Source organism: Galeopterus variegatus, unplaced genomic scaffold (genome assembly GCF_000696425.1).
Source record: "Galeopterus variegatus unplaced genomic scaffold, G_variegatus-3.0.2 Scaffold22815, whole genome shotgun sequence".
In the NCBI taxonomy this organism is placed as follows: domain Eukaryota; kingdom Metazoa; phylum Chordata; class Mammalia; order Dermoptera; family Cynocephalidae; genus Galeopterus; species Galeopterus variegatus.
Genome location: NW_007748926.1, coordinates 5,821 through 11,420, shown reverse-complemented (window position 1 = coordinate 11,420; position 5,600 = coordinate 5,821). Strand labels below are relative to the sequence as shown.

Sequence of the window (5,600 nt, the reverse complement as noted above, 5' to 3'; positions counted from 1 at the left end):
TTGACTTGGTGTTGTCAGCACCACGCTCTCCCAAGTGAGCTAAGCGGCCATCCCTATATAGAGATCCGAACCCTTGGCCTTGGTGTCATCAGCACTGCACTCTCCCAAGTGAGCCACGGGCCAGCCCAGGATTGATGTTAACTTGTAAAATGCAAATGATTTTTTGTTGTTGTGATAAAATACACATAACATAAAGTTTAACCATTTTTTTAGCGTAAAATTCAGTAATATTGTTGTACAAACAATACCGCCATCCATGTCCAGAGCTTTTTCATCATCTGAAATTGAAACTCTTTCCCTATTAGACAGTAACTCTCTATTCTTCTCTCCAAGTCCCTGGTAACCACTATTCCATTTTCTGTCTCTGTGAATTTGACTGTTCTAAGAGCCCTATGTAAGTGGTATCATACAATATTGTCTTTTTGTAACTGGTTTAATTCACTTAGCATAATGTCCTCAGTGTCCTTCCACATTGTAGCATGTGTCAGAACTTCCATCTTTTTCGAGGCTGATCATATTCCACTGGATGCATCCACCATATTTTGCTTCTCCATTCATCTGTCAACAGATGGTTGCTTCTGCCTTTTGGCTGTTTGTAAATAATGATGCAATAAACATGGGTATATGGATATTTCTTTGAGATCCTTTCAATTCTTTTGGGAATGTAGCCAGCAGTGACATTGCTGGATCATATGATAATTTCTATTTAAGTTTTTTGAGAAGCTGCCATACTGTTTTTGACAGAAGCTATATCATTTTACATCCCCACCAGCAGGGCACAAGGGTTCCAATTTCTCCACGTCCTCACCAACACTTGTTATTTTCTGGTTTTTGTTTATCTGTTTGTTTTTATATACAGTAGCTATCCTCATGGGTGAGAGGTGGTATCTCATTGAGGTTTTGATTGGCATTTCCTCAATGATTAGTGACATTGAGCATCTTCATGTGCTTATTAGTCACTTGAATGTCTTCTTTGGAGAAATGTCAGTTCAAGTCCTTTGCCGGATTTTTTTTAATAACCCTTTAATCAATATGCACATAAGGAGAATAAACAGCAGCGCCAGGCTGACTGGGAAAGAGAGCAAGGTTTCCTCCCTTTGTCCCAGTGTCTGCTTGGCACAGTTCTGAGATCACACACACGGGGGGTGAGTTGGGAAAGAGAATAATGGAGACGACTGGAAAGACAGAAATAAAGGGGGAGAGACAAGGGCTTGCAGCAGCCTCAGTCAGGGGACTCCAGCACAGACTCACCCAGTGCGAGGTCCCAGCAGCGTCCAGCCCCATCCTTCTTGAAATGCTCACGAGCCATGTTCTCTGTAGGGCACTGTTTGAACTTCATCTCTACGAAGCTACAGTCTTTGACTGGACCCTCCAGACTAGGACACATTTGCTGGTTTTCTTCACAGCTTCCTCCTCCTCATCTCCTTTCATGTTAGATGTTTGTTCATCCTACTTTATCTGATGCAGCATCAGACGCTTAAACTTCTTCTGTGCCTTGGGGCCCCCTTCCACTGCTACCACGTTGACATCCTTTTGCAGTGCCACCACCCCTGTCAGGTACACTTGCCCAGCATTGGCCTCAATCTTTAACTTCTTGGCTGGATTACTCGAATTTCGAACTCTATATACAGATATGTGTACCCCCTGTGAAATGTTTTCTTTAAGCTTTTTAATTTTCTTGACCTTTCTCTGTTCTGCTGTAAGTTTTTGGGCAGGCTTGATCTCTTCATGCACTTTCTGTCTTTTTGCCATCTAAGCTCTGATGTGAGGCTTATACCTTCATGGGGTCTTGAATAGCTTCTGTTCCTAATACTCGCATCAAATTAGAAATTCTCACTTTGGGTTCTAGAGGAGGCATCAAGCCCAGCCTGACTTTCTGTTGTAATTCCTTCTGTGTCCCCTCCTTGTCTGCCCCTGAAGTTTCTTCTGTTCCTTTTTGGTAAGATACACCCCCAGAGTAACTGGTGTGTCATTGTCGACTGGAGGCTTGAGCTCAGCTGGATTTCCGACAAGATTTGTAATTCCCAAATAATCTCTCTTGGGATTTTGCTTTATAAAGTCAAAGCCATTAGGGATGATGTAAGAGTCCCGCCACTCAATTTCAGGGATATCTCCTTCCTTTTACCCCTTCTTAGGAGCAATGAGGCCCAGCCTCGTCGAAATATGGATTCCTGTTTTTCAAGCTGCCTGTGAGATCTCTGCCCACAGCTTCTCTGGCTGAGCCTTTGTCTGTAATCATGGAGCAATCTTCTCAAATTTGCCCTTGTCATGAAATTTAAAACTATGTCTCTGGCTCTGGGAAGGGGCAATTGAGACTCAGGGGTCAAAAAAGATATTGGATTCCATGTCTTCTGATGGCTTTTCTTTCAGCTGCCATTTGAACTGTTCCCTCATCACAGCACAAGTATCGGCTTCAGTCGCCTTGCCCGTTGCATCTACAGTACAACCTTGATCATCTAGGATCAGTGCTGCAGGTTTAGTCTGATCTTTTAATTCCACCTTCAGGGGAGCAATGCCCATGGCATGGAGCTTAGCCAGGCCCACCATGTTGGCATTGTCAGTGAGCCCTGGCTTCAGTGCCAGCTGGGCTTGGATTCGGGCTTGTAGTTCAGCTGCCTTCCTTGCTTTCTCAATGGCATCATTCATGATAGTGACGGCCTGGGAGGGCTGAATAGCACTGCCAATTGCAAGTCACTCTGGTTGTGAAGGAGGTGGCTTTGGCTGAGGCGTAGGGGGACTGATGAAGCTCAGCTGTTTTTATTCTCAATTTGCCGCGTCGCTGCCTCCATCATCTATTTCATCTGGAGCTGAGTCAGCATGCCAGGGCTCTCTGAGGGAGGTCCAGGGACCAGCTCTGGCTCTTCCTCCACCTCCTCAAAATGGGCTATTTGTCAATCCTTTACTCCTGATGATTCTTTGCAGATCTCAGAGGCATCATCAAATACCTCCTTTAGCTCTCATTTTCTGCTCCCGTCACTGCTAGACTTGGAATGCCTAGAGCTTCGGCCTTCCTGCACAGCCTCAAACAGTTCGCCCACAAATCGGAGAGTAGAACCATCAAGAAAAGGTTTCAGATGGTCGACTGCCTTCTTCTTGACCATGCCCTTCCCCACACAGCTCAATGCTGCTGTGACCACTGTGGGTTCTGAGACACCCAGGACCTCTTTACTGTCTTCTCCATCCAGGCTTTCACCTCATCCAGCTCCCTCTTAGACAATGCCATTGATCAGTATTGGTAGAGGGATGCTGGTGGTGCTTTCAGGTGGCGTTGAGGTACAGCCTTTGAATCTTGGTCTCGCTGACTGCTTGCATACCAGGAATATACTTTGTCACATCCTGTGTGCTGAAAATACCTGAGCAAAGCAGGCAACAGAGATGGAAGAGGCAGTACCAGAAGCTGTCTGTGTAAAAGCACTGCAGAGACATCAGCTGACTAATTGGTAAAGACTCCACCATCTTCCTCGACCCTATGATGTTACGGCCTGCAAAACTTTTATTTTTTGTTTATTCATTTATTTCCCAGCAAAGTCCCTTTTATTTATTTAACTAGAAATCGCTTTATTGATTAAGTCACCAGGAATTTTCAGCACAAGATTTAACATCTTAATGACCACAAGGACCTGGGCTCTGGGGCTTGCTCTGCCTCTTGAAGAACTTGAAGGGTTTTAGGGGGATAGACATCGCTAGCAGAGATCACATCAGATGGTGGCAGGTGCTCCTTTCCCAGTCATTGGACAAACTGCTCAATTCTTGTCCATATCAGGAAAGAGCCAGTACTTCAGAAAAACCTAATAAAGAATTTGACATTGCAACCTAAGATCTCTCTTAACAATTTAGATTTATCAACGGTATTGGTCCAAACTCATTTGCTTCTGATGTAAGTTGTTTTCGTTTTGCCATTTTGTGTATGTGTGTAATTTTAACAAATAACCTCATTCCCTGTGCAGAAAGGAATCAGCCAGTGCAAAGAAAAATCCCTCATACTGGAATAGCCCCATCTTGCTTTGGATGGAGGAAACAAGTTTTTCCACTCCTACCCAAGAGATGAGCAAACATCCCCCAAAGTCCCTGGCCTTGGAATGCACAGAGGCAGAATTTGATGGGCTGATTCAATCCACCTAGAAAGGGCAGCTGGAAGCACCATGCACGCAGCCTTCTCTGGAAATTTCTTGAAGTCAGCTCTTGAGAATCGTTCATGGTTGTGTGCAAAGGCTCTCAGGTCCAAACAACTTCAGCTATTCCATCTCACGACCTAGGCTGAGAGGACGTGCTGGATTGTCAGAAGCAAGAGCCGTTGTGGTGGCCCTAGTGGTAGGACCTGGATGACTCGAGGATCATCAAGGATCTGGGCTATCTGGCTTCCTTTCCACAATGCCCACAACCCATGCTTGGTGACCCTCTCCATACTCAGAAGATTCTATTTCAGAACAAACACGAGCCATCTGTTCTCTTGACAGACGAAATCAGTAATCCCCAGAGGTTTTGGCTGAGGTTCCTTCAAGAAGTCCAAACCACTCTGGCCGTGCCGATGGCAGCCATCCTGGCAAGGATCAGCAAGTTGTGAATGACAAGGAACACCTCATACCTTTGTTGTTTCTCCAGGTTCTGAGAGTGTCCTAGAATGCCAAAGCCTGTGACATCGGTGGCCATGTGGGCATTTGACATGTGCATTCATCCAGCAGCAGCTCTACTTAGGGACCTCCCTGAGAGGCCAGCTCCACCTGGGACCACCATCTCCACCTTATTCCATTTCATCCAGGACCATCTGCCATCAGTGGATGCTGACCACAACCTGGGCTCCTAAGGGCTTGGTTAACACAAGCACTTCCCCAGCAACAGCACTGTCAGGCATTATGAATTCACATGGCCAATGCACCACATGGCAGCTCTGCTGATGATGGCCCAGGGGTTGGACACTTTGCCCACCAGCCACTGCAGTCCCTCCTTCCTTGGCAGCATCTCGAAAGCCCTTGACCATGAGTGTGTTACCTCTTCTCAGTCCTCATCACTCAGACCCTTGCTGACACTGAGCACCGTCAGCACATGTCACATCAGTAATGCCCACGGCAAGAAGCCACTCAGCTTGGGGACACAGCTGTGCTCTGCATCGTGTCAGGACCTTCTACCAGGGGGTCAAAGAAGACTGTGGTCTGCACCAGGATGGCCCCCCTGCCTCAGAGGTGATGCACAAGTCCATCCCAGTGCTTGGAGCTGGGAAGGCCGGGCTGGCAGGTTGGCTTCCTGGGCCACCTCTCCTGGCCTCAACCAGGACCCTGCCTGTGGGGACCACATGTCTGGCTGCATCAGTCTGGCCAGGAGTTTGAGCAGCATCTGCTGGGGACCCTGCAGCCTCAGCCCTTCATGCACGAGAAGTCTCAGCTGCCAGCTCAGGCTGAGGCCCAGAACTGGGGTCTCGAAGGGCAGTAGCTTGAGAAGCCCCAGCTCCAAGACCAGCCCAGCAGCTGAGGAATCTGCTGCCACCATCGCCACCATCACCATGGCCATCGTGCCCACCCGGCAGATAGGGAGGAGAGGGCCTTTTTACTTTCTACTTAGTTAACGTGAAGTAAGTCACATGTACCCACAGGTTCTCCCAGCAT

At 47.2% G+C, this 5,600-nt stretch overlaps 2 pseudogenes; both read right to left on the bottom strand.

Moving 5' to 3' along the window:
- Positions 1-1,222: 1,222 nt before the first annotated feature.
- On the bottom strand, positions 1,223-3,223 carry LOC103583420 (annotated as a pseudogene).
- A 1,012-nt stretch (positions 3,224-4,235) lies between these two features.
- On the bottom strand, positions 4,236-5,505 carry LOC103583419 (annotated as a pseudogene).
- Between the last annotated feature and the right edge of the window lie 95 nt (positions 5,506-5,600).